Genomic DNA, 9,415 nt, shown 5'->3' on the forward strand with positions numbered 1-9,415 from the left:
CCAAAATCCTGAAACAAAATCTACATGGCTTCAAACCACCCAGGAATTGTACAAATGTAATGCCTGTAAGGCTTGTAAATCCATCTCCAGCTGCAAAACCTATAAAATCCACAATGGGAGAGAAAAGTGCCCCTGTTTACTTTTCTTTTTGACCTGATCTTCCTTTCCCTTGAGTATCTCCGTTTCTCGCATTTGTCTCTGTAGCTTTTTGTGTTCATGTAACATAGAAGGTTTGTATAGCACATACTGTGAACTGAGGCAGTTTTAGGAGCCTGGCTGAGTTCAGGTTCTGGATGGGGTTCACAACAGGGAGTGCAGGTGCATGATGGAGAACATTGTATCTGAAGCTTCGGCCAGCGCAGGTTTATTTATACAATCCCATATGGGCCAATTGCAGAGAGATTGTGTGAGAGAGGGCATGGCAAAAGGGAGGTGATGCAAGGAAGGAGATGCAGAAAGACATAGTGAAAAAAACTGCTATAAAAGGAGGTGGCGTAAGGAGATGCAGGCAGAAAAGGGATGTAATGGGCTAGCAGTGAGATACTACAGAGGAAAGTGTGAAGGGGGAAATGGGAGGGACACTTTAAAGAGTGCTACTCCTTCTCTCCACAGACCTTATTATTGTTTAATTCAGTCTCATATTTCAAGATTTAATTCATGCTCAATGCTAGCTATTGTCAATATCATGCAATTTCATTCATTTATCTGATACTGCTAGTAAGCACTGGCAAAGACGGCCTGGCTTGGTGTGTGTTTGTTGTTGTTGTGTGATATGCCTGGTTGCAGTATCAGAAATATTAAAGACAGACATTTAGGTACTGCTCATGTGGCATGCTGTGTGAAGCACGCAATTCTCGCTGCCATACATAAGGCCGTTCACAGATACACATATTTTGCCCAAAATAGGAGGTGTTGGGTGAGGTGTGTGAGATTCAAAGATTCCCAACTGCATCGATGTCCAGAGCCATGTGCCCTTCCTCATTAAACCATCTGCTTTTGCATGTGAACATGTACAACCATGCTGGTTATTTTTTCTAATATTAGCCCATTTTGCATATACTTTTACATTTACATGCAGCTGTTTTGGTTTTATTTTGAAGGTATAGTGTTTTTCCCCACGGGTGTTACCTTTCCAACTTCTTACTGCTGGCCCCTTTCATAAGGCAGCTGTTTTTTGCACTAGCGCTAGGAGAAACACAGGGGTGCGCCATATTCTTATGAATACAGCGCATCCCTGCATTTAAAATATGTCAAACCTCAGCAGCATTGCCAAATTTGGCGTAGCACCGCGCTCAAAATTTATTTTGAAAATATGCTCCTGAGTGTCCTACACCACAATAGAGAAAGAGTAGCCAGGAAGGGAGTGATCAGGCTATTAAAATGAGAATGTTAGATGGTACAGCAAAATATAAAAGAGATTCAAACACCTTGGGGTACAGAGTACCCTGCCTATGGAGCGCATAGTGAACCTTTTGCATATGAGAGTCTTTCCTGCTTACAAATAATGTAATGTGAACACCAAAGATTCAGAGACAAGTGCACGGTAGTACTGAGGGGCACAGGAAGCGAGTATATGCTATGAAATCACAGCAAATACTGCAGTTTGGTATAAGTGATACTGCCCATGACATGGATTAAAAAATACTTTGGGCTGAAGTAAAAGTTGCCGTTTTTGGTGCAGAATAATTTACAGCTTTCTACCACAAACGATATTGGCCCTTTATTCAATGTATTCTTTCCAGATTCTCCTACTGCACAAAGTATACATCAGCACGGACAAAAATAATCTGTATTTTGAACGGTGCAATGGGCCCAAAATGCAAAAATTATGTGATAGCTTTGTGTCATAATGATTTTCTGCTGTAGGGATCTTCGCGTGACTGCACTTTTTATTTTGAGAGGGAGCGTACCAGCAGGTCTGAGCAGATTGTGCTATACTTAAAAGTAGAGAGTAGGGACACGTCTTAGAAACAAGCAGATTCGCGGGTACAGGACACCTGCACTTCAGATTTTCCATTTGGCTGCACTGAACTAACTGAACTCATCTCACACAACCACGCGCCAAAGAACAGACTCCATCGCTTGCTGGCATCCCCAGTCCATCTGAAAGAGCGCTCTGGTCGAGAATGAACTACAATTCCATCAAAATCATAGCCAGCGCTATATTTCTGCAAATACAATAACACAACTAGTTTCGTTCAATGAAAAGTATTTGAAAGTTGTTCCTAGTCCATTCAAAGTTTTAAACTGCTAGATGTGCGAATTACGAAATGCGACGTGTTTGATAGCGAACCCGTGCACACCCCCATTTCATCTTTTCATGACACTCGAAGTGTGACGTAAATCGTGTGGGTGACAGTCTGGATTTGTGCAAATACTTCTGGTACATTATTGTGCTCTGCTGCCTGTCTACCGCCTTCCGTAACTAACGGCATGAATAACAAGGACAACACATCTCTGTCGGCGCCGCCTGCTCCTTAGCGCCCTTTGCCCGGACCCCCATATCCTCCCATACCTGTTTTGTCTCCACTCTTCATTGTGCAATAAAAAAAACAGTACTGAGCACATAGTAAATGACAGAATAAATATGTCATCTCTTGTGTTATGTTGTCTCGGCCAGCGAGCCTGTGCGTTTGACAAGCATGTGTATTTAAACAATACCTCACTTATTAGAAAAGCCCTCCCTGCCAAGGATGCGGCCCTTCTCACGGGTGACCTTTGCGCTCACCTTCCATTACTGTGACGTCTGGAGCTCTCCTCTTGATTTTCCAGCAAAGACATTAAAGAACCGGACAGTGTCTTTCCATCTCCGCCGATGCCACTAGACCACTTAACAGGGACATTGAGAGAGTATATTATCCTTTAGCGGTGTGCGCGGCATGTGTCTGTGAGAGACTGAGTGAGGAAAGCAGGAGGCGCAGAAGTTTTTATAACTTGAGCCCATGATGAAACATGCAGGCCCTCCTCCCTGGCTTGTGTGAAGATTTTATCGCACATTACTGCAATGGACTGTGTGGCAGTGAATATGTGTCTGGCAGTAGATGTGGCAGTGAACGTGGTATTTGAGTTCTTAGGAGTAGTTTGAAGACTAGCACATTCAATGATTTGTTAATTGTAATTACATTTGTAAACAAGTGGAGCCTTCCAAGAAGTCTGTGTACATTTAAGGAAATCAAAAAAATGCAAGTCCTGGAGTGCTTGAGGTGCACGCTTATACCACGAGCTCCCCAATACAGTACGGAAACCCACCCAGCTGAGACGGCGGCATCCGTGCAACACTAGAATCTCCCTGGTCGTCAAAATTGCCGCCTGTTGTGGGTTGAAATTATGCATGTGAAACCCTTGCCTATGCACCGGTAAAGGAGGCCTAGCACGAATGTGGGAGCCTCAGCCTAACCATCACAGATGTCAGTAACATCTCTTCAAGGGAAGTGGGAATTGCGATTCGTCAGAGGAGCGGGGGCTCAGTTGCCTGCGTCACGACTAATAATACAGCCTAGAAGGAGCGTGCCTGAATGTGAGAGAGAGTTTACTCGCCTTCCTCACGGCACTCGCCCGCGCCGCCTTTCCTCTTGTTATGTCAGTTGGGAGTCATGCCTTTCGCTTTTGTCCCCATCTCTGCGCGCGTGTCCTCGTCAGGTGTGAGCACTGAGCAGCCACTGCTTATTAATTATTAATAATAATATTATTAACTTACCAGCTCGAGTGACGGTCTGTCTGACTGTCTGACAACGCCGAACTCAGTGTCAGACTCTAGTGCGCAACTACTGGAAACGTCACGTCGGGGACGCCATTTCAAAGGACGGGGCCCAGCAGACACAGCCCCTGGTCCCTCTCAGTCAACTTGACTAAGTTGGCGCTAAGGCGCATGCGCGGGCAAGTTTCCGCCCGTAATTAAATTGCGCAGCAGAGTCAGTCGACTTGTAACCTAACCCAGCCCCACCCCCTGCGCACTCCCTATTCCATCGGGGCTGTCCCGGTCGGAACCCCCGAAGCGCTGCATTTTATTTAGGTGCTCCGTGCTCTCTCTGTTGCAGCCGCAGGTGCGTCCACCAGGCTTAGTGGGGCTACGCCCCTACGCCCCAATGGACGCACCGCTGCTGCCACAGCCACTACCACTGACGCCGGGCAACAGTATGGGTCCATCGTGGAAAACCTGGAGTGAAGATTTCGAAGACTATATGGTCGGATCCCTAGTGCAAGACAATAAGCAAAAACTTGTGGCTCTGAGAAACCTGATTGGCCCAGACATTGCACAAATCATCAAAGAACTGCCCAACGCAGCAATGGCTACCTATGACGAAACCAAAGCTGCCCTCGACAGGCGTTTTCTTCACAAACGCAACATAGACTATGAGCGCCACACGTTCAACCTAGCCACGCAGGAGAAAGATGAATGCATGAGCGACTTCATCATGCGCATAAGAAGACTAGCACGATATTGCGACTTCGACAACTTCAAAACGGAAGATGCTCTGAGACTCCGCATCATTGACGGATGCCAATCTGAAACCTTACGCCGGAGACTCCTAAAAAAACCGTATACACTGGAAGAAATTGAAGAACTGACAAGAATCAATGATCAAGCGGAGGACTACGCGAAGCGGATGGGGACACAGAAATCATCTGATCACAAGGACCACGCTCTGCGAATTCAGGCACACAGGTCCTCCAAGACTACCAAGTCCACATCCAAATCTCACAGGTCCCAACCTTCAAGACGAAGCTCGCGACACACGAGGTCCGCGAAAGCTACACCCACCTGCTATAGATGTGGACAGGACTACCCACACTCAGGACAATGCCCAGCAATCGGGCAACGATGTCACCGTTGTGGGAGAGACAACCATTTTGAGATTGCATGTCAAGCCAAACAACCAAGTCACAGATCATCGACCAAAGGACTTGAGGCACGTCATCACGCCCGAGCCATAAAAGAGAGGGGAAGACGGTCTTCTAGCTCATCAAACTCCAGCACCCAGTCAGCCTACTCACACCAATCAAGAGGTCGCTCCGGAAGTGGTCACCGCACCAGGCGTCAAGTGACAGAATCCTATCGGTCACGCAGACACACCTCCAGTGAATCACCATCACGCACCCCCACATCACAAGACAGTGATGAGTATATATGTATGGTAACAGTCCCAGACCGTGATGAGTACATATGTATGGTAGCAGACCCGGACCGACTGAAGCGATATCCAAAACTCGACATCCTGATAGGAGACCATCCAGCCAAATTTGTCCTGGACTCTGGAGCCTCTCTAAACTACATCTGTGCCTTAGAACATCAAACTATGAAGCACAAACCCAAATTGGAACCGGCAGCCGTCCGCATATTTACGTGGATGTCACGCAAGCCACTACCCTGCCTAGGCCGCTTCCGCACCACTCTCACATTCAAGGACCGGACAATCGATGCCTACATCCATGTAGTGGAAGGACCAGATCTGGCAGACTGTCTACTCAGTCTACCTACAGCGGAAAGACTCAAACTCGTAGAGCTCCTCTACATGACGGAGGACGCTCCTGACATTGTTGCGAAATTCCCCAACCTATTCAAAGGACTCGGGAAGCTTAACCACTTCAAGGTAAAACTCCACATCAACGAAAATGTGACACCCATTGCTCAACATCATAGGAAGGTGCCATTCCATCTACAAAAAGCCGTCGACGACGAGCTCCAAGATCTCCTCCGAACAGACATCATAGAACGCACGACGGGACCCACCCCATGGGTATCGCCAGTCGTGGTGGTCCCTAAAAAGGGGCAAGATAACAAAGTCAGGCTGTGTGTCGACATGCGCGCACCCAACACCGCCATCGAGCGGGAACGCCATCCCGGGCCGCACATCAGCGACATGATTACCAAACTCAATGGCGCCACAGTATTCTCCAAACTCGACCTAAATAAAGGTTACCACCAGTTGGAGCTCCACGACAAGTCGAGATACATCACGACCTTTACCACGCATCAAGGCCTATTCCGCTACAAACGCCTGAACTTTGGCATTTCCTCGGCCGCCGAGATCTTCCAGGAAGCCATCAGGCGAGTCATTCAAGGCATCCCAAATGCCTTCAACTACAGTGACGATCTGCTGGTATTTGGGAAAGACCAAACAGAACACGACACTGCCCTGGACAGAGTCTGCCATGCACTGATGACCGCGAACCTAACACTTAATGCCAGCAAGTGTGAATTCCACAAAGACACCTTAAAGTTTTATGGACACATATTCTCAAAGGAGGGCATGAGACCAGACCCGCAAAAAGTAGCGGCCCTGGCTGACACTCAGAAGCCCCGAGACGTCACTGACTTACGCTCCTTCCTTGGCATGGCAAGCTATTGCGCACGCTACATCCGCGACTACGCCACGATCAGCTACCCGCTGCGGGAACTTACTCGTCAAGGTCAGCCATTCGAATGGACGGACGCGTGCCAGCAAGCATTCTCTGTGATCAAACAAGCTGTGGGGTCAGCCATCAACTTGGCGTACTTTGACACGAAAAAGAAGACTGAAATCACGGTGGACGCCAGTCCGGTGGGCCTGGGTGCCATTCTAGCCCAATACCGCGAAGACTCAGACCAGCGACACATCATCGCCTAAGCCGCAGTCTCACGGATACCGAAAAAGCGTACTCCCAGCCGGAGAAGGAAAGCCTAGCTGTGGTGTGGGCGTGCGAACACTTCCACCTTTTTGTCTATGGCAAACATTTTACGATCATCACGGACCATCAGGCTCTTATTACAATCTTTGGAAACCCCAATGCAAAAATGCCACCTCGCATTGAGCGGTGGGGCCTGCGCCTCCAAGACTACGTCTTCTCCATCGTCCACAAACCTGGAAAAGCTGATAACCCAGCTGACTTCATGTCAAGACATCCGCTGGCTGGTGCCCGCACTGCACTCTCTGTGGCTGACGAATATCTCCACTTTGTTGTTGACGCAGCATGTCCTCCCACTGTTCCTGTTGAAGCCATCCAGGAGGCATCTGCACTTGACCCCCTCGTACAGGCCGTGATGACCCGCATCCGCACAAACTCATGGAGGGACATGAAACAGTCATCCCCAGACTCAGCTCAACTTCGACAAGATCTGGCCGCATTTCAACGCGTACGTGATGAACTCTCCATCAGTGACAATGGTCTCCTCTTAAGAGGGGGGAGAATCGTGATTCCACTTACACTACGCCAAGGGGTCATCAACCTGGCACATGAAGGACACAGAGGCATCAATGCAACCAAGAAAGCTCTGAGAGAACGAGTCAGGTTCCCCACCCTTGATTACATGGTAGAGACAACCCTGAAAGACTGCATCACATGCCAAGTGGTCAGCCGGGAAGAACCGCCAGCACCGTTACAAATGTCAGAGCTGCCGGAAGGAGTATGGCAACAAATTGCGGTCGACTTCTTTGGACCACTACAATCAGGACAGTACATCATTGTTGCCATGGATGAATACTCCCGATTCCCATTCGCACAACTAATATCATCTACCCGAGCAACGACAGTGATCCCAGTGCTCGATGAAATATTTGCAGCCTGGGGCATCCCACTGCGAGTAAAGACAGACAACGGACCTCCCTTCAACGGCCATGAGTTTACAAACTTTGCAACCCATCTTAATTTCAAACACCAGAAAATCACTCCGCTGTGGCCACAGGCAAATGGCATGGTGGAGCGATTTATGGGGACACTAAAGAGGGCAATCCAGCAAGCAGAATCAACTCACCGAGACATCCAACAGACATTGAATGAAGTACTAAGAGCGTATCGAAACACGCCGCACAACACCACCGACCAGTTCCCAGCCACTGTGATGCTAGGAAGGACACCTCGAACAAGACTGCCCATGCTGAATGAAACTCCTCAACATCGAAATGTCACGGTTGATCATAACACCCTCGTGGAAATAGATCACAACAAAAAGCACAGAATGAAGACATATGCCGACCAACGCAGACACGCCAAAGACTCTGACATACAAGAAGGAGACTGGGTGATAGTGCGAGGTGATCGACGAGCCAAGGCAGACAGTCGATATCTCGACACTCCCATGCAAGTCACTAAGAGGAAAGGAACCATGGTCACAGCCAAAGCTGACCACAAGCAAATAACGAGAAACATCTCACACTTTAAAAAATGTAACCGGCGCAGCCGACATGAGACCATGTCGAATCAACCCTCAGGTGACTCCTCCAACCAGAGTGACAGCAGTGACCAGAGCCACCACAGTCCCATGCGAATGGTGGAAATCACAAATCACCACAGTCCAGCACCAAGACACAGAGAACGTCCGCAACGTCTAATAAGAAAACCTCAACTTCTGGTCGAAGAGATATATATAGAGGAAGTGAGACTTTGCAAAACAGGGGAGATGTCGTATCGTCCCGCCTGACCCTTGTCCGAGACAGGACAGGCAAGCAGGAAGAGGAAGGGACGTCACAGGAAACGAGTAGTCTGTAAGCCAGTGTGAGGCTGGCAGGGAATAAAGTAAGAAGCAGAAAGCTTACCTCCGTGTCGGTGTGTTATTGCCATGAGCGCTGCGACACACCTGTCAACACTGCACTCAATCCTATAGGCTCCGGCGTCAAACCACAGAGCTATCCCCTAGCTGATCAGGTCACACAGCAGACTATCCCCACTGCGCTAATTTTAAATGTTCAGGCCCCCGAACAGCAGAGCTACCGACCAGAGAACACTGCAACACTTGTAGGGGCAGGGGCGGATTGGCACTGCGGGCATTCGGGAATCGGCCGAAGGGCCGCTGTTTCAGTGCCCTCTGTGGGCCGTTTTTTTTCTCCCCTTTCCCAGTCCACAGAGAGTGCTCTCTGCTGTCTGCTCTCTGTCGACTGGGAAATGGGAGAAAAAAAACGGCCCACAGCACAGAGACAGAAATGAAAGCGCTTCACTGTGCAGGCCATACAGCGATTATCAGCTGTGGCCTCTACTGCACCCCCTGCCCTGCAAAGCAATCACGCTGAGGGTGGCTGGGGAGGGGGTGATTGTTTACAAGAATCGGCCTCCCTGGGGGCCAGGTGTTTCTCAGGCCTTTTGAGCCATTTTCACCATGGCCCCCCTGGGGCCCACGCCGCCTGGGAAACAGTGATAGTCTTAACACCTCGCCCACAGCCCCTCACATTCAGGGCACAGTGGGCGAGGAAGAATGGGTCTGGCTGTGGGGGCCAGGTGATGTTTTGAAAGCGCACAATCTTCACCTTAGCCCCCCCTCCCCCCCGTCCCCCCGTGCAAGAAGTTTTTTTAAAAAAAGGGTTATAGTTCTTTCTCGGTGTCATTTTAGAACTGATGCATTTTCAATATTACATTCAAGGAAGTCATGGTTGCAGCTTTTCTATTTTATGCAACTAACAACCATTGACAAAACCTATAGTTCTGGCTTGTTGTAGGTGTAACA

General features: G+C 48.8%; 1 protein-coding gene across 1 annotated transcript in view; it reads right to left on the reverse strand.

The window, feature by feature from the left end:
• The window catches only part of B4GALT3 (beta-1,4-galactosyltransferase 3), a 456,858-nt gene extending 453,086 nt beyond the window's left edge, over window positions 1-3,772 (reverse strand). Inside the window, exon 1 of the mRNA XM_078669020.1 lies at window positions 3,698-3,772. The gene's annotated coding sequence lies outside the window, so the exon portion shown is untranslated. The remainder of the gene's footprint in view (window positions 1-3,697) is intronic.
• Between the last annotated feature and the right edge of the window lie 5,643 nt (window positions 3,773-9,415).

The sequence above is a fragment of the Lissotriton helveticus genome, chromosome 12, assembly GCF_964261635.1.
Source record: "Lissotriton helveticus chromosome 12, aLisHel1.1, whole genome shotgun sequence".
Classification (NCBI taxonomy): Eukaryota; Metazoa; Chordata; class Amphibia; order Caudata; family Salamandridae; genus Lissotriton; species Lissotriton helveticus.